Source organism: Nicrophorus vespilloides, unplaced genomic scaffold (genome assembly GCF_001412225.1).
Source record: "Nicrophorus vespilloides isolate i.1.1-1 unplaced genomic scaffold, Nicve_v1.0, whole genome shotgun sequence".
In the NCBI taxonomy this organism is placed as follows: Eukaryota; Metazoa; Arthropoda; class Insecta; order Coleoptera; family Silphidae; genus Nicrophorus; species Nicrophorus vespilloides.
This window is the reverse complement of record NW_017100081.1, coordinates 669,555-689,347: the sequence shown is the minus strand read 5'-3', so window position 1 is coordinate 689,347 and position 19,793 is coordinate 669,555. Positions and strand designations below refer to the sequence as shown.

The 19,793-nt window shown below is 29.5% G+C and overlaps 1 protein-coding gene across 2 annotated transcripts in view; it reads right to left on the bottom strand.

The window, feature by feature from the left end:
* Positions 1 to 19,793, bottom strand: part of LOC108566937 (tyrosine-protein phosphatase Lar) — a 430,502-nt gene that overhangs the window by 366,269 nt on the left and 44,440 nt on the right. The window contains exons 1-2 of one of the 2 annotated variants that reach the window (XM_017927085.1): positions 15,616 to 15,634; positions 14,719 to 14,759 (exon numbers count right to left, since the gene is read on the bottom strand). The exons of the other annotated variant lie outside the window; for it this stretch is intronic. The gene's annotated coding sequence lies outside the window, so the exon portion shown is untranslated. Of the gene's footprint in view, positions 1 to 14,718; positions 14,760 to 15,615; positions 15,635 to 19,793 lie in introns of those variants that run through there. 2 annotated transcript variants of the gene reach the window in all.

The window sequence follows — 19,793 nt, the reverse complement described above, 5'->3', positions numbered from 1 at the left end:
AAAAATAAATTAATTAAGCCCATTGATTGAATATTAATAATATTGAGCAGAAATTATACTTTATTATATTTTAAGTGAGATTTTATTATAAATATTTTGAATTGGCGTAAAAACCTATGATCAATAGCTTTTATATTATTATTTTTATTTAATTGTTGTCATTTATATTTGCTTCAAAACAAAATATATTCTCTTAATAATGATGCGACACTACGTAATGACGTTCAGTTGAGCAGTCGATAAAGTGGTCCGAACATAAAATGAAACCGTTTGCTTTGGGTCCAAATCGACTTTCACTACGTGAGTCGGTTGTTAAGATACATTCTAAGATATTTGTTTTATTTATTGCTTACTGATAAAACTTAGTTATTCAGGGTTGCCAGAGAGGAAAAGGTTTCTTTTTTTTCTTCCTTTAGTGTAACAGATTCATGAGAGCAGTTCGCCCTTGCTTTGATGTGCTATTTCTTTTAACATTTTCCCATTTCGCTCTGTGGAATCGAATGCCTTAATTACTTTTCCACGTGTTAACGCACCCACAGTTACATAAGTTTGGTTTGGTTTGCAAATTCACTATGTGAAACCACATTTCTCAAACTGCATTATGTAAGATGTATTAAGAACATTACTGAATTAAATAATTATAATAGTTTACATAACTATTATATATTTAAAATGTAATAGAATTTTAATATAATAAAATAAAATACACTTAATTTTAACTAAAATATTGCTAACATCTTCAAATATAATAATTTCACTGAAATTTAAAGAAATATTTTTTTTTATTAAAAATACTTTATTTATAATTCTAATATGACGAACATGCAAATACATGCAATATTTATTAATTAAAACGAAGTTATAATTAATAAAGATAAATCTTTTACCTTATGATGATTTTTCTGATCCTATTTGTATTGTTTTAAACTTTTGCAGTGAAAACATTTACGGTTCGAATGCAATTCATCCGACACGACGAGTGCTCGAGTCAATGTAATTTATGTATTGATTTTGTCTACGTCTGGCTGTGCTTATGTGCTTAAACCGGCATATAGAAGGCAGACAGAAAGTATTGCTAATTGCCATTATTAATTACAGCCGCAGGCATTCATTCGCTCGACGCCTAAAATTCCACTGCGATTACTATATGCCTGCATTGATTTTGTTAATTGAAATAATAATGATATACATTAATTCCACATTCAACTCGAACCTCCTTTTAGAGAATTCAATTATCCTTATGTTAATTTAAACACCTTGATTATTCACAAACAGCTATTTAAATGTATATGTGACACATTAATTATAAGCGACAATACAATATATACATTTTAGTTAATGAAATTCAGAATAAATACATTGAACATAACATTGAACAAAATTTATTTTTAAGCTTTTTATAGTGTATAATGATGCAAACTGATATAATAGATTTCTATGCTTTTAATATGACTATAATAATATAATTTAAGCAGAAACTGTTATTTCTTTTTTAAAAATAATGTATTTTACATATAACCTTATACAACTCTAACATCTTTTAGAACATAATTCCTCAATTTTGTAATTAATATAAGTTATAATGAAATCAACGTATTAAATACCAATACCTCACTTACTCCGGATAATAAATGTCTCCAATAATCTGCACTATGTGAAATCGGACTATTCGAGGAAATATATATTTTGCTAAAAATATTATTTAGAAATTTTCAAATCGTACCATAGTGAATCGTTCCGTACTGATCAAAGCCGGACTGTGCGAAATATTGCTATAATTCAAAGATTCTATTATTTCAGATTCTTTAGTGAAACAGGTTGTCATCTTAATCTACTTTGTAGATATATTTAAAGATATTTTTTTAATTTTTTCACATGAATAACAGAGACAGATTGTAACATTTTTTAGAATTAGAACTTCAAGAAGAATAGTAAAAAATGTAAATAAAGAATATGTAACAGAATTCTGCAGTTCATTCAATTCTATAAAGATAAAAGTTGTCCCAAAAGGAACTGATGTTTTAAATTTGAGATTAAGTTATGGAAATGTATTACTTCATAACTAGAATATATAAAATACTGTGTGAGGTATAAATCCAGACAGATCGAACATGCACTATAATTATTCTCAAATAAAAAAAGGATTTTTAATCTTATAACGTAAGACAATAATTATTCATTAAATAATGATTTAAAGTCTGCACATGAATAATTTTAATAAGGAATATAAATAGAACAATAATATATGCAGTAATGATAAACACAACTGTATTTTAGTTTAAAATTAATGTTATTATTAAGCTGGTGGGAATGTAAAGTAAAGTAGACAATTAGAAGTCACAAGGGCGTTGCGACTTTGTAGAACAGGCTTTATCTGATGAAAGCTGTTATTGTTAGTAATAGCAGACCAGAATGAGGATAAAGCTCCATTCTCTTATAAAGAGTGATAAATAATAATAAATTCACGTCGTGTTATGCATAAGAAAAAGCAGGTATGACAAAGAGGACTGACAAAATATAATGAAGCAAAAAAAAGAGGAGTGTATCCAGGAAGAGTAGGTCGCGTCTCCCGTCTGTTTGCTTCTGCATTCATGGGGAGTTCTGCGCGAGGTTGGGCATTGTATTTCACCATAATAAGTATTTTGTATTCACAAATTTCCAAAATATGTAAACGATGCAATGCCGCAATGCGAACGCTCTCCTAAGGAGTCATTGTTATTTCAGCGGAATTACCATGAAAATAGCTGCGAGAGGGAGGACAAAGCGTTTTGCGACCGAAAAGAAACTATGATATTCTTATTCAAATCCTGCAGGATTCCCAGGGCGCTCGCACAAAAACGGATTCGGCTCCTATATCTCACTCATTCTCTCTGTCTCTTTCTTTCTTTATTTCTCTCACAAACAGAAAATAGTATCAGTTTCTCTACGCTTTCTCTTTGATGCATTAATTAAAGAAAAACATGGTATAAAATATGAACATCTCTTTGAATGGACACAAACATTTTGTATAAAAGATTTCTATAACTCGGACACACTATTAATAATGTTTGTAACGAAGTACGAAAAAATCCTTCAAATCTCTTTGTTGAATAAGATGAAAAGTCCCGTGATTGTAACGAAAATCAGTTGATCTTTTTTTTAATGGAAAAACTGATTCGGTTCCTTTCGGCCAAAAGTACTTATTGTCAATTTGTTTTATTTTTTTTTAATCCTGCGTGAACCCATGTTTACGTGAAATTTTTAATGTCACTTTCTTACAAAGCAAATAACTGGTGAAATACTCTTATCAGTTGGGTTGCAGTGCAATTACAAACTAATATGTTGGAAAACGTTGATATAAATGATCATTTAATCTTAAAACCTTTATACAATGAGTGTTTATATGTACATATGTTCTTAACTATATAAGTTTTTGTTCAAAAGAAGTATCGTATTATTCGAGACTTCGTGTAACTCAAGTGCCATGATATTGGAAGGCTTTTTACAACTAAGTGTAACAAATTAAAACTTATAAATTAAATAAACTGAAAGAAAACATAATGTCTTAAACTATTACCTTTTTTCAATTTGTAACTACTAAAATATTAAAATAATAAATAAAGCCTTTAGAATACAGTGAGTGAATATTTTTCAAGTTATATTTTTCTTAGAATATTATTATCAAATATTCATTACATAAGCACAGCAAATTCTGCAAGTTAATAGTTTAATATTCATATGTTTAATTATGTATATTATAAGATTAGTGGTGTAAATATATTATATAAAGCCATTATCACATCTGCTACATTTTCCACCATGTTACGCACTCTTGTTTACAATTGAAATTTATTAGTTTAATTCCATCGATCGCCGGTTTAATTAAATTGTTCGTTATATACATTGCTGACTTTCTTGCCTGAACATGCAATTAGAGTAAAATTAATGAATTTAGATTCAACTAAACAAATACCATTTAAATATACATTTGGGTATATAAGCACACATTTGTCCAAAGAAAGCCACAAATAGATAAACAAATTAATTGTTTGATGAAATTGCATATTTTTTAATATTTTATTAATTTGGTGATGCTCGTAGTAAATGTTTATTTGTAGTAGATCATGGCTTGTTACGGTACAGATTGATACATAGGATATAAATGTTACAAAGGTTTCTTACAGTATAATGGGTCCGAGGCCCGAAGGCCAACACAGAGAATACACACTTGTAGGTGACGTCATATTAGCTGGCTGGAGTGAGCACCACATTAATAAAACTAAAGTTTTAATGGGAGCCGCACTTGACTCAGTGAAGAACCACATGCGGCTCTCGGAGCCGCATTTTGTCCACAGTTGTCCTAGTACATTAATTCAGCTAAAGATTTTAAAATTATTCTAGAATTTATTTTCTAAGAATAATAATAATAATGTTTATTGCATCAGTTGAACAAAAAAAAACATATACAGAAATAAAAATATTTGAAATATAATTTCAAAAAAATAAACTGATATAAAGGGCTATTGACCATAGGTCTTTCTGCCCTTATCTAAGATTAACTAATTTAACTAATTAATTTTTATTTAAACTCATAGATTACTAAAAAAATATGATGGTATTATACATATTCAAGTAACTTGTTTTTAACTAATAATTTTAAATTTTCTTTCTTCCATCAATAGAATATAGATTTTTTTTTCATATAATTCAACTATAATCATAAATACCGACAACATAACCATGAAATAATTGTAAAACATGATTATCATTAAATATTTGTTATTTAATAAGTTTGTCAAATATAACTTTATCCATCAAAATAAACCAATTTCATTATTAAGCATTTTTATTTTTAAAATTCAGTTAAGTTAATTGTATTTACAATGCATTTCTTATATAAAATTTATTAGTTGTTGATATAACAATTGATGGTGATTGAAAAATTGATACTATAATTTTAGGTAAATAAATATCAAGAAAAGTTCTAAATTAATAACATTATTTGCTTAGACTATTATATAATATTATTATAAATACTCTCCACATGTGGTAATAAAATTATAAAAATCTGTCCCAATTTTTTACATTTTAATTAAATGTTTAAGTATTGGTGCTCAACAACTTCAGTTCTTTCGGAAATCCTTGTTTTGTTGCTTTATTCTTCTGCAAGTAGTCATATTTTAAATTGTATAATTTCATTCCCTCTTTTTATTTCCTCTGGAAATTCATTGTAATTTACAATGCTACACATTTGTAGACTTTCATTCATCATATTGGATTCATTTTGTTCCGTCATAATTTTAATCATTATAATTATAGGTCATTTTTTTAAATATTTTATTACTTTTGTATATATTTCTAGATTTTTTTTGATTATAAAATAAATAAAATTACTTCAATTAAAACGTTTATTGGCAATTAATTTTATTTCTTTATTTATTTCCTGCAAACCAGTAAAAAAGAAACAAATAATTAACCACAAAATAAATATCATTACCCTCGACCGTACTAAATCCTCGCAATTTGTATCTCCACTTTTTCCGTGTTTTCCACGTTTTTTTTTTCTCTCTCTCTCTCTCTATATATCTTTTTTGTTATTCGCCGATTACAAAAGGGACGATTTGTAAACGAAAATTAACCACAATGGAGCCTCGTTTTTATCTCGCTCTTTTTAATCTGAGCTTTCCCGTTTTCGAAAGGGGATTTTCTGCGTTTCAAACAAAAGCCGGCTCCCGGTGAATACGGAAACAATGTTGGAAACACCTCTTTTGCTAAATAAACAGGAGGCCGCCGATGTACGGAATCGACGGAGGCGCCGGGTCGGTAAAAGTGATTACCGCGCGCAAACCCAATGCAAGCATTACATAAACTATTCCGTGCAATTAATGGTTTTCGTTTAGCTGACTAAATTAGCTGAAAGTTTTTATTACGTACTAAAAGTTATACTCATTCTATTAAAATAGATTATCAATTAAAATAACAATATTAAATATTTATTACAAGAAATAGTGTTTTGTCTTAAAATATATAGATTAAACCAATTATTTATTAAACTGAAAGAACTTGTTATAGTAGTCACAAAAAGTGGTCGTATTTCGTAAACATTAAGAGTATTTTAATAAGATCAATCTTTTAATAACTATATAAAAGTATTAAGTACTTACTTGTCAAATGCGCTTATACAGCCTAAGCGTTACTTGACAAGTTACTTATTCATTCAGGTTACGAATTTTAAGTAAAAAATGAATTTATAAAAATATATATATTAGAAACGTCTGTATATGTATGCATTCCTTTACACTCATCAAATATAGTCTTTTTTATTAAATTTATTTCAAATCGTTTAACCTTTAGCTACAACGAATTAGTCAAAGTCATTTTATAGTAATTTAGTTGTGGAGGTTGACCTAACTATTCTAGTATTTTCTAGTGTATTATAAAACAAGTACCTCTGGCAGCGACTGGTCCTACTGATATATTTAATATATAATAATCGGGTCATTTTGACCCATAGTTAGGGACAGAAAGCTGATTGTATGTAAATGTTGATAAATATTAATAACCACAGTATTTGAACATAAATTTGGTCATAAAAGTAATTGGAAAACATAAATTATCAAAATAATTTTTCACATAAAAATGAATACTACATTCTCTAATTTCTCTAATTAAATATATTAAACTTATTAGTAGACATAAATCAGAGTTGTAGAATAAACTTATGGATTCCTGATGGATGATCAAAATCCAAAACAACTAAAAAACATTTTTTTCTGATCAAAATTGAATTTATTGTAATAAGAGTGTACTTCAAAATAAGATTTTATTTAAATAAAGTCCAATGTCGATGTAGAACAAACTTAATTTCTTATGGACGTTCAAAAGTTTCGGTTTTCGAACGTCCGTAAGAAATTGCAAAAAACAAGATTTTTTCAAATTAAAATTTAATTAATTGTGGTAAGAGTGTACTTCAAAATAGACATTTATTTAATCTTGAATGTCCGACTATTATAAATCCAATGTCGATGAAAGGTTTCGTACTTATAAATGAGAAATCTATATTCCAGTCGAGTGGTGTGCGCTGTTGAACGTCTGCGAGTTCAATAAACTAAAATAGAGAAAGTTGCTGCTGCTCGTATATGTTTTTTTCTCTTCTATTTTGGAATAAACGAGAGGAAAAGTTGTGAGTGAGTGAGAGAGAGCTTGTGAGTAAATCGAATTGTGTTGATAAGTTTCAAAAGGGCGTCAGAGCTCGTAAACTTAATATTATTTCAAGACCTTGTAGACGTATGCTCTTTCAGCTATTGGCAATCAAAGCGTTCACAGGAAGAAGGGAAAAGGGCGAACGTTTTCCTTCATCCTTTCCCTTATTTCTGTCTCTCTCTCTCTCTCTTTCACATACAAGCACATATATACACGTTCCTGCTCTCGAAGCTACGTTCAAGCAACGGTCGACTGGCTCTTAGGGGCACCAATTCGACTGTAAACTATCCTGTCGGTATTGGAGAAAATATCACTGGAAATACATCAGTTTCCACCGACGTCAGATTGAGCTTTTATGATATGTTGCTCTCCCTCTCTACGCCTCTCGCTCTCAAGTAGAACCTATAGACCACACACACACACAACTCAAGCATCCCAAAGCATTCCCGGTATACAGTGAACCCTTCAAGCCTCCCATTTATTGTTCCCTTTGTCATCTCAATAATATTGTATTCCATATATTACATTACATACGCGTTTTTCATTCGCTCTATTACTATGCTTTTTTTTACGATTCGCAAACATTCCAATATCAATTACCAATCGTCATAATTCGGCGCTCATTATTTTTCAAAGCCAAATATTTGTTCAATATAGATTTCAAATAGCCGTTCGGCACTGCCGAAACATAAACATACGCATTTTAACAGTGCAAACAACGGCTTTGTTACATTGAAAATTGCACGTGTTTTTCAGAGGCAAAAAAATAAATTTGTTTAAATAAATGAAAGGGCATTAAACGCTCGCTTGTTTTTTGTGCAAAACTACTTGAAACGAAACTTTAGTTACGACATGAGTTTTATGAAGCATAAGAATTTTACTATAAAATGAAACTTTATTAGATCGTATATTACGGTTCGCTATGCACCTCCTTTTTTTTCTCTTTCCTCATTTTTATTTATTTGAATTCGCGTTATTATGATGTAATCATAAATGTATAATCATTCTTGTACATTTATTATTTTCCTGCCATTATAAATACGTTTAATAGCTGCATAAAAGAATCTCCTCGAGCTATTTTTATTGAATCAAACATTATATTTCTTGATACAGAATTATAGATACTGAAGATTTCTTTTGATCACTAAAAAGAAACACAATTTTATTAATATTAATCAATCGGATCTCATAAGTACAATAACAATTTTTCATTTCTCTTCTTTAAAATTGTATGCATTTTCTTCACCAATACATATTATATAATACAGTGGTCTCAAACAATCTGAAGGACAGTGTCTTTTTTATCCTTTTTCAATAAAATGAGAGTGAACATACATTAAGCGTACAGAGACAAAGACAAAGCCCTAACCTAATCATTCCATTTATTTTTCCTTGTTTTTAAAACCGTATTTACAACATTTTTTTTATTATGTCATAGTATATTTAATTTACAATCTTATTCCTGCGAACATTAATTAAATCTAATGGCGGAAGATATGTGTTTTTTGGTAAACTTAAAAAAGGAAAGTTTTTACCATTATATTCTTCTGTAATTTGTACAACAAATACAAAATTGAAATCTATTTGTGAGCAATATTAATTTGCTACATGGGCAGATATGTTCCGCAGATATGTTCCGCGGGTTTAAACTAATTATATAATACATAATAATATGCAAGTGGAAACTACTCTGAACATCTGTTGTAAATAAATTTCCAGAATCAAAACACAAAATTGAAGTAGTCTATGTTTTCATTGTTTAGTAAAGTATTTCAACATGTGTAAAGCCGAGGAGGGCATTTATCAGATGTGTTATTTCATACTTAATTCCAACATATCTACTTTACGGCTAAATAGAAATTTCGGTTTCTGTTTAAGATTTAGAATTTCTGGTCTTGCTGAAACACCATATAATTGGCTATGTCTCATTCACTTACATTATGTTTAGATACGTACAAAGTAGGCACGATCTATATATTTTATAATCTTTAACTTTTCTATTGTTATATAGTCAACATTCGGATAACGTACAAAAATGCTTATTCAAATGATCGTACAATAAACAAATGTTTATTAATCGAAAGTAATTTCCATATAAATGCATGCATTAAAGTTGTTTTGTTACTCACGCTTCTCTTCGTTCGCACTTACGTACACTTTCCATTAGAACTTAGTGGCATATTTAGTTTACATGACAGTTACAAATTAGATAGAATAAATCATGTTAAAAAGATATGTAAGACTAAATTATAAAAGATTAAGTTCATTAAATACATTTCATCTTATCAAATACTTTGAAATTGCATTGAATATCTGAAAAGTTGAGAAAGCAGATCGGATGTTTGAAATTGTACATTTCTGTCCAATATATATTTTTTTTGTCATTCCTTCCATTGCAGTTATTCGCATAAAATTCATCCGCGATGTTTAATTACTCCAGGCCGGTAGTTATTAAAATGAAACTAGTGGATTTGGTGCCGTTTATCCTGATTAAATTTTAATGGTCCGCTTAAAACTCTTCTGCTTAATGTGTCCATCAAACAATGCACGAGCGAATCCTGAGTAGTTTTTTATTGCGGCGCATGGAAAATATGATGAAAACCTGGGAAATACGTATACGGCAGTTAAGGATTGTAGCCAATCCACTGTTAAATTTAAATAGACTTAAGTTAAGTTGGTCTCACGACAAAATAAAGTATATACAAATTATAATTAGTACAAATTTTTCAATTGGCCAATAGATATTTGTTAGTATTTAAGAGAATATATAGTAAAACCTCGCATAGTACGGCTGCCATCTGTGCGGATTCACTATAATACGGTTTGGAAATTTAAAAACAAACTAAACTTTAATTGAGTAAAATAAAACTAAATTAAAAAAAATAGTACAGAAATTTATTTCGTTTTATATTTTCTTTAAACTTTAGCTACACATATACATCTTGCATAGTGCTCCAATATCCCACACTATTTGAAACCGGACTTTAAAACCGTATAAAAATAAAGAAATATAAATTTTTAATATAAAATGTTAAATTAATAATTAGATTTGTTCTTCATTTTTTTTTGGAATTTATTTTTATTTTACCAAATTTAAATTTAGTTTGTTTTGAAATTTTCAAATCGTACTGTAGTGAATTCGCATTGATCGTAGGCACACTGTGAGGCATTGCTGTATTTGGTAATAGAAATCTCATCACTTATTTTGCAGCAATTATAATTATTTGATTCAAATTAGTCAGGCATTAACTAATTAAAATTAATAATTTTTGATAGCAAAAAAAAAGGAAAAATCATTTAACGCTTATTACAAATAGATTTATTAAATCATATTAATATAATTAATGAATTTATTTTAGTGGACTTTATTAAATAATGGAAATCATAATTACGTTAGGATAATTAATTAATAATTAATATTATTAAAAATACATTAATTAAGTGTACTGAATCAAAATATATTTTTAAGATAATGGAGTTAATTTAGTAATCACCAATTGTATTAATTATTTCGCCGAGATCGAAGTAGTCATACATATTTAATTGTAATTAGTCTGGATCAATGCATTAACTACCTTTAATATTTATTGTAAAAAAAAAGTATAAGTGAAATAATCATTACAAATAGATTATGTAGATTGATGTAGTTGAATAAAATTTATCTTTTGTTTATAATAGGCATTATTTAGTAATTGCAATCGCATCAATCAGTTTGATGACGTAAATATTTAATTATAATTAGTCTGGCACAATACATTAACTGCAATTTATATTTAATACGACCTTTTAACTTTACACATCAGTAACAAATCATGCCACGTAATGGGTTTTAAACGTGAATATATACCATCAGTAATGTATTATTTGTATTTAATTCATTGAAAATAATTGTTTATACGTGAGAGTATATTACAATTTATGAAAATAAATACATATTGGATTATAATCTTTTATTTTTCTATTGTTATATAGTCAAAATTCGGTTAACGTATAAAAAATCATATTCCAATAACAATGAACAAATGTATATTAATCAAAAGTGTTTTCCATATAAATACATGCATTTAAGTTTTATTTCTTTCTTAGATCTCATATTTTACACTGATAAACAAAATGTTAAATTGATATGCACAAACATCATTTACAAAATGTGCTAAATCCAACTAACATATTTATAGTTTTTACAAACTAACGTTAGCAAACAAAAGATAATATTTCAAATCTATTTGCACAAACGTCAATTACAAAATGTGTCGTGTCTAACTAATATGTCAGTAAAGCGAATTTTAGCACTCAAAAGATAATGCTTCAAATTGATTTGTACAAACGTCAAATACAAAATATGACTGGTCTGATTGACATTATTGAAGTTTTCTAAAACAAATTGTAGATATTAAAACCTTCGATCTCATTGGTACAAACGTCAAATACAAAATATGACAGGTCTGATTGATATTATATAAGTTTCCTAAAATAAATTTTAGAAAAAAAACTTCAATCTGATTTGTACAAACGTCAAATATAAAATGTGACATGTCAAATTGACATTATATAAGTTTTCTAAAACAAATTTTAGAAAAACAAACTTCAATCTGATTTGTACAAACGTCAAATACAAAATATGACAGGTCTGAATGACATTAAATAAGTTTTTTAAAACAAATTTCAGAAAAAAAAGTTCAGTCTGATTTGTACAAAAAAAAACGACTACAATTTGATTTATACAAACTTCAAATACAAAATATGACAGGTCTGTTTGACATTATACAAATTGTTTTAGAAAAAGTACGTATTATCAAGCGTTCAAAGGATATTATTAAATAGTAATATATTTAAATAAATAAATATTTTTTGAAAAAATCATCTCGAACTAAACCAATCATTAGTGATTTATGTTCATTCCTTATTTGTACAAAACTATATTCATCTTTTAGTATCAATAATCACGTTGTTAATATTGAAAATTCAATAGAATGGTGATAAGAAAACCGGGTGTCGGAATGGTGTTGGGTGAGAGGGGCTTTAATCGAACTTCCCTCAAGAGTGTCGGTGAAGTACAGTTACAGCAAGAAAACAGCGACTGTTATCGATTAGCTGGTCCAACATTTAATAGAAACTGTTGAGAGAGTAGGAGAAACAGTGAACGCGTTCGCTGCATCGAAACCATAGCAAACCATCTATAATTAAATTATTTCTATAATAGCAAATATTTAATTAGTTTCGTTCCAGTACAATAATAATATATAGAAATGTACGGTGTGCTGAAATAACATTATTTCAGTTTAAAACTATTATAAATGTTACCTGCAATGATTTATATATTATATTAATTAATAATACTTTTATATATTAATTTTTATTTTCAATTTTATTTAAAAAAAAAATGCATTTTGCACAAAATATACCAATATCTTGGATAGTACGGCTTTGATCAACCCAGATCACCATCCGGTGTGAAAATTTAATTAATAAATTAAAAATAATGTGTTGAAAATTTGTACACACAATTATTATTTTACCATGTATATTTAGTTTCTCAATTAGTCCGGTTTCAAACAGTCTGTGATATTGGCGGAACCAATAGGTAATATGCGTATTATTGTACTGTATTAAGATAAAAAAAAGTTAGGTGTCATTTGATATTAGTGCCAATACTTAAACTGTGCGAGAACAACTATAGTAATACTAGTAAAGCAAAAATGTCACGATTCCTCTCTTCATATTTATTTATATTAAATTCGTTACATTACATTAAATTATGTTAGGTTATGACTGTTTTGTCTAGGTTAAGATAATTTGGGTTAGGATACTTAAGGTTAGAGTAGGTACAGAGTGGTTCCTATGGTATTATTTACTTGATAGTAATGAAATGAAGATTAAGACAGTAAATGTATCCTTAGATAAGAATAAGTTTAAGAAATTATACTAAGTTATATGCAATTATATTAATAAAGAAACAAAACAATGATTAGATTTAGATTATATTCTGAAACAAAAAATTGCTGAATCAAGATTATCATAATGATCCTCATAATGCAGATGTTGTTAATATTTCTCTCTCAATTCACTGTCTTCTCAAAATCAAATTATTGCTAATAAATCGAATCTATTACAATAGTAATTGATGGATTGCATCTAAATTAAAAAAAAGAAATAAGCAAAAGTCGAGTGTGAGACAGAGACAGTATACGAAAAGAAAAGTTCGTGCGATGGGATTAGTTAAAAACTCCCCCATCGAATAAACTTTTCCTCCCTCCTTCGACTATCCAACGGAGCTGTCCTCCCTCAGCAAAACCCCGGAGTCCATGACGTGAAATCCCCTTCCATTCCTTTGGTCTTCCTTTACCAGCATAATTAATTTTAAATTGGGGTTTTTCTACGTGGCATTTTTCACGCTACAAAAGAAATCCAATTTCCCGGGAAGACGGTGGAAGGAATTAAAATAGTTCGGCCTCTGGCGGAAATATGTATTAACCATTTCCGTCATCCCCACTGGATGTGTGCGATGCATGGAAGCGGGTTTCCTCTACCATCTATATTAAAAGTTTGTCATTCCCGAGTTAGATTAATTTATATAAAGGGGGCAAAATCCGCTTAAGGGCTGATGAAAGACGCATTCACGATTCACGAGCAGTTTATTAATAGCGTCATAGGTAAAAAGAAAATGCATTTACACGACATAATAGCGTAATTGTAATACGTAATTCTTTGGCTGAGGATTCTAGGAGAATGAATATGAAGAGGTGGAAAAAGGAAGTGGAATGGAAAAGATGACGGCGGTAGTCTGAATGCAGCTTCCATTAATCAACGGCCATAGTTTCTGGTTCCGTAGAACTATAACTTTTTCTTCTCGTTCATTTCTTTTATTATTCTGTTCCCGCTCCTTCAAAACTTGTTCATTAGCGAAACTTAATTTCAACAACTAATTACCGTTATATCCTTAGCTTTCAAACATTTTCCTCCGCAAACTGCTGGATATTTTTTTTTACTTTCACATTACTTAATTGAAAAACGTAAATCATAATTTCTTTTACAAAAGAATAATTTTATTAAAATTATGTTTATTCTTTTATTATGGAATAGCCAAATTTAGTACAGCCTCGATCAGTCGGAAATACTCCAGTTTGTAAACAAACTAAATTTTAATTCTAAAATAATAATACACAAAATTGTATGTTTATTCATAAATTATTTTGCCTCGATTAGTCCGGTATATAACAGTCCGTATAAATTATTGAATAAATGAAAAGAAATACATGAATATGATTGAAATAATAAAATATTGAGTAAACATACTTGGTAATTTTCCTGCAAATTATTGTATTGTCTAAGACAAATAAACATGTTTTTCATTTACAGTAAATCAATTTTCAGCTGTCCTAAAATAATGATTTATCAATCATTTCTAATGACTGTTTATTCACAATTTAGTAGACACCAACGGGAGCAAACATAAGGTGATTGATTAAGGATATATGTACACATCATTTATGGATGCGTCATAGGAAAGAAACACAGCTAACTACCATTACTTACAATTCGATTTTCAGTTTGTTATCACGTATTAATCCGCTCACCTGCAAAATATAAAAATTATTATTCATTACATGCACCATACGTATTTTTTTAAATATTATTATTTTAGTTGTTAACGCATTATAAAATATGCGCAATTTTCAGTCGGATTGTTACAATTTTTTTATCCAATGCCATCCGTGAATAAATAATACTCGCGCGTAAATTCGAATCGAAAGCCTTAGGGCCATCGAAACCCATCATCGATATTAATAACTACAAGCTTTTTGTTCCACTAGATACACATGTGTTACGTTTTTCGTTCGATTTGTCTACCTATATTTTGTTTCCCTCTTTATTTGATACGAGCAATATTATTTTATTTTTGTATTTCAATATCATCCACTTGCGCTGCGCTTTTCAGCGTACGTAATCCGGTGTGTTTGTTTTAAAGCGGCATAAATTACGCGTCGACATTTGCAGATTGCTCTTGTCGTTGTATTTTTTTTTTAATTTTATATTTTTTCCGTTATGTTTGTATTTTTTTGTTTGTTTGTTCGTTCGTTGGTGTGCAGAAGTGCTGGAATGGAAGAGGAAGCAGGGGGGAAAGAAAATATGAAAGGCGAGGTGGAATTTTTATTCTGGAATAGGGGCCAAGTTCTGATAAAAATCCTCGAAGTCCCAAGAGACGAAACGCGCGGTATAAACGATTTTCCTTCTATTCCTACAATTTTCCTTCGCTTTTGCGCCGCCTGAGAAATAGAGATGTGCGAGAACTTGACAAAAATTTAGGGCGCATGAGGGAAAAAAAAGGGGAGAAAGGATGGGAAAAGGGAGAAGGAATTGGCGGAGGAAACACGCCGTAAACATCATTCGCATCCTGCTGAAATTTTAATAAAATCTTTGATACCGACGCACTTTTATTTGCCTTTCCGGTAGAATCAAGTTTAGTCGCCTGGAAAGTCAACATTTGCACATGCACTTGCCGCGACGCCCAACTTTTCTAATTTCCATACAAAATTTAATGCTGTTAAAAGAAACCGCACTTCTCTCTCTCTAATACTCTCACATCTCAGGGTATTTTTATATTAATAACTTTTCAGTCTTAAGTTCGTACATCGAGTTTGCACTTTAAACGCGATTTGTATACAAATCGGGGCTCGATAGGATCGTCGCTTCGCTATCGGACGGCGTGCGATTGAATATTCAATTTTGCCAATGATTGGAACTTATCGATGCACGTTGTACTTCACTTATTGCTTTTAGATAAGCAAACGATACTGAACTATTTTAACATCGATATGTATAGTAACTATATCGAAATTGCCTATTTTGTACATCCTACATACATAGAACACATTTTTATCAAAACCTTAATAATAACATAAAACTGCTTATAAAATAATAGACTTTGTATGTATTTTGTTAATACTGCCATATTATTTATTATAATCGTAATTTTTATAAAACAAATATAAACTTTTCAGATGCGCGGCGAATATATCCGCCCTATCCTATCCGTAGCCCTAAAAGCTTCGACTTTAGTTCTCAAACTCAACAGTTTCGCAAAAGTCCGTTGAAAATGCGACTTTAAAAAATCTCCATGTTCAAAGAGTTAATATGAAAATTAATATAAATGATATCAATATTTATTACTTTATTATTATAATAATACTTATTAAAGCGAAAAAACTTGCATTACAATGATTCATGTGCTTTTGTTTTGTTTCATACAAATTTTTGAATTTTTTCATTATTTATTTAATTGAATAGTTTTTACAATATGTTTTATTATTAATAATAATATTTGTTATAAAGGAATCAACCAATTAATATTAATATCAAATAAGGAATATGGAATTTTTATGTAGTAACTAAAAGCAGATACACTGATCTTGTTCAATAGCGAAATGTATTTTTTCGTATGAGATTAATGCAGCCCCAAAGGTCATGGAGGTCACTTATTGGTTTCATGTTTTTGACCATATTTCACGAATCATTTACAAATATTTTTTACTATTATTCAATTATTTTTATTATTGTTCAAAGTGTGTAATATTTATAAAATTTCTGAGAATACGCACTATTTTTATTGATTAATGATCGTCTGTTTCATGGAGTCTTTCAAATAAGCATTTCCGTTAATATTGTATCAAAAACTCTACATACCATACTTAATTTAACTAAAATATGAAGGAAGGTAAAAGCTTAATTAATTACTGGAATAAAAAAACTTTAAGAAATATTCTTTTTCAATATAGCAATCAAATGTTGAGAAATTGTTAGTGTTTAACACGATATGTTCGTGTTTAAAATATTTTATCTTATATTCCTTAAAAAATACAAGAGAATTTGGAAAAGGTGTTAAAGTTGATCACCTAAAAAGAAGTACTAAGAGATTCTAATAAATAATGGGAAAAACCTAACAGTGGATGACAAAGTATGGTTTTATTAAGAATAAATCAAAATATGACAAATTTATTAGAAATATAATATTTGGATGCGAATGAACACATAATTATTTTTTCTTAATAATTAAAAAAAAAAATTATAGTTATATGAGATATTATTTTCTATATCATTGAAAAGTTGATGAAAGTTAAACGGTTAAAAAAAAACTGTGGCTTGATGGACCGTAATTATTTGTATCTGCATAAAATATTATTCCAAAAAAAAACAACACTGAAAAAATGTCATCAAAAACAATGACTATGTGTCTATTAAAAGATATTGTCTTGCGTTTTGTACGTCCTGTACCCAGCACAGCTTCCATTGTTCCACTTTTTTTGCTCCACTTCGCATTCATGGATCTCATATTTCTAAGTTTTATCTTTTCATTCCAACCTTTTACATTTTTATACATGTATCTTCAATGCACTCAATTACCCACTCGCATGTACTACATATTTCGCAATTGTTCTTTTCTGCACTTGTATTTTTTTCTACTTGTATTATTTTTCTTTACAAGTGCGTCTACATTTCGATTATTTAAATGTCTATAGAAAAGCAGTTCCCACACTTTTTCGGAGCCCTTAATATATGAGATTTTTTCCTCAGCACCCCAGGTCAATACATTAGTCTATCTAATGGCGCCGCGGCGCGCAGTTTGGGAAGCCCTGCTATAGAAGATGAACATATTAAAAAAAACTAATACCAATATTATAAACCATAATTCAGTTCTATGATATAATTTTCGCATCGGTTGCCGAATATTAATCTGAAACAAACAAAAAACACCTCGGTTTCCGAACAAATTGTAGGATTGCGCAACATTCTACATGGTTATTCCAAATGCTGCACCAGCTTTATCTTTTTTTGTAAGCATTAGATAAAAAATGACAGAAATGTGTATACTGTTTTATGATAAAATTGTTATTAATAACACAGTATAATCTCGATTCTCGAACGCATCGGTTACCGAACATTAATGTGAAACAAACAAACAAAAACATATGGGTTTTCGAACAAATTGTAGAAAAGCGCAATGTTCTACAACCAAGGTTATTCCAAATGCAACATGAGTTTTGTCTTTTCTTGCAAGCATTAAATAAAATATGACAGAAACTTGCATGCAATAGAATTTAGTAATATCTTCCATATGTTTTATATAAAATCATAAAATTAAGTTGAAAAACTTGTATTTCAAGTTAATAATTATAACTCTCAGACTAACTCTAAACAAGACTGAGGATGTGAAAAGACAATCCTTTGAGATGGATTTACCATCTGTTTGAAGTCACAGTGAAATTGAACTTGATGTCATATTTTTACAAAATTTTGTCATACTATAAATCATTAGTTTAAGATATTGATTATTTCTTAATATAGAAATATATGCATTTGTTAAAATCGATAATGATGTGTTATTTATGATTTTAAATGTGCTATTAAATTGTTACAAGGAAATTTTATGTTGAATTATATGTAATGTGAAATGGGTCAGGTATAAAATAGTGATGGTAATAATATGATTGTGTGATTAGAAGGTAATCGATTTTGGAACTAATTGGTTTCGATTAATCAACGGCTGTGCACCATTAAGAATGCTTAATGGAAATTGTCAGTGGAAGGCGGCAAGAGCGACGGTAGTACGTAGGGTTGGTAGATTGGTAGGTGGGCCTCGGTGAAAACCAATAAAGCACCGCTAACAAAGTGTCCTCCCTCGCGTTAATGAATCACAAATAGAATCGTTAAGTAACCAAACAAATTAGCGGCCTTCTTACCACGTCTCGACTCTCTTCCCGCATCCCACCCTGTTACATAACGACGATGCGAGAGGCTCCATTAAAGTTGCATTCTCACACTATCAATTAAACGGGAGCGGCGGGGATGCCGTTGCCTATGAATATTCAATAGATATCGAGTCACAGACCTGTAGGGCTACACCTTCCGCTCCAAAAACATCACCTAATAGCGTGTTAACAGTGTAAGCAACGCCGTAGGACCCTTTCGATAATGTCCGGCTACAATCAATTAGCAGCAGCTGCAGCCGACGATAAGTACATTATGGTTGGGCCGCGGGCCGCGAGGTCCTTCGTCCTTCGGAGAACTTTACCACGCGTCAGCTTCACCACTGCCAGTTAATAATACTTTGGCGCACAGCCAACTAATTATTGCGTTTCGATAATATTCAATAGAATAGATCGGTTTTTGTATACGTATACCAACACACACACAGATATTAATAACACACAATCGCATACTTCAATGGACCCGCCACGTCGATTTTTGTATTACACGATAAATCGTTTTCCGATATCGCTAATTATTTTAATGTTGCGGGCGAAAGCAATCCTAGCGTAAGAAAAACTGTATATATATATATACATACCAGAACTTTCTGTGTTCTGAACTAATAAATCTTTCAGGAGCCATTACACCGCCTCTCTTCGTTATATAGAGAACAGCTTCCCGCAAACTAAATTATAAACTTCTATTTCAATCTATAATAGCCACATATCCTTCTGCAAAGCATTTCTAATAGTTTTAAAACAAATCAATAATTATTTTTCTATGATTTTTTTAAATCACTATGTTTATAAATTATAAAACTTTTACTAATTTTACCACATTTTTTTTTCATCAAATTTTCTATC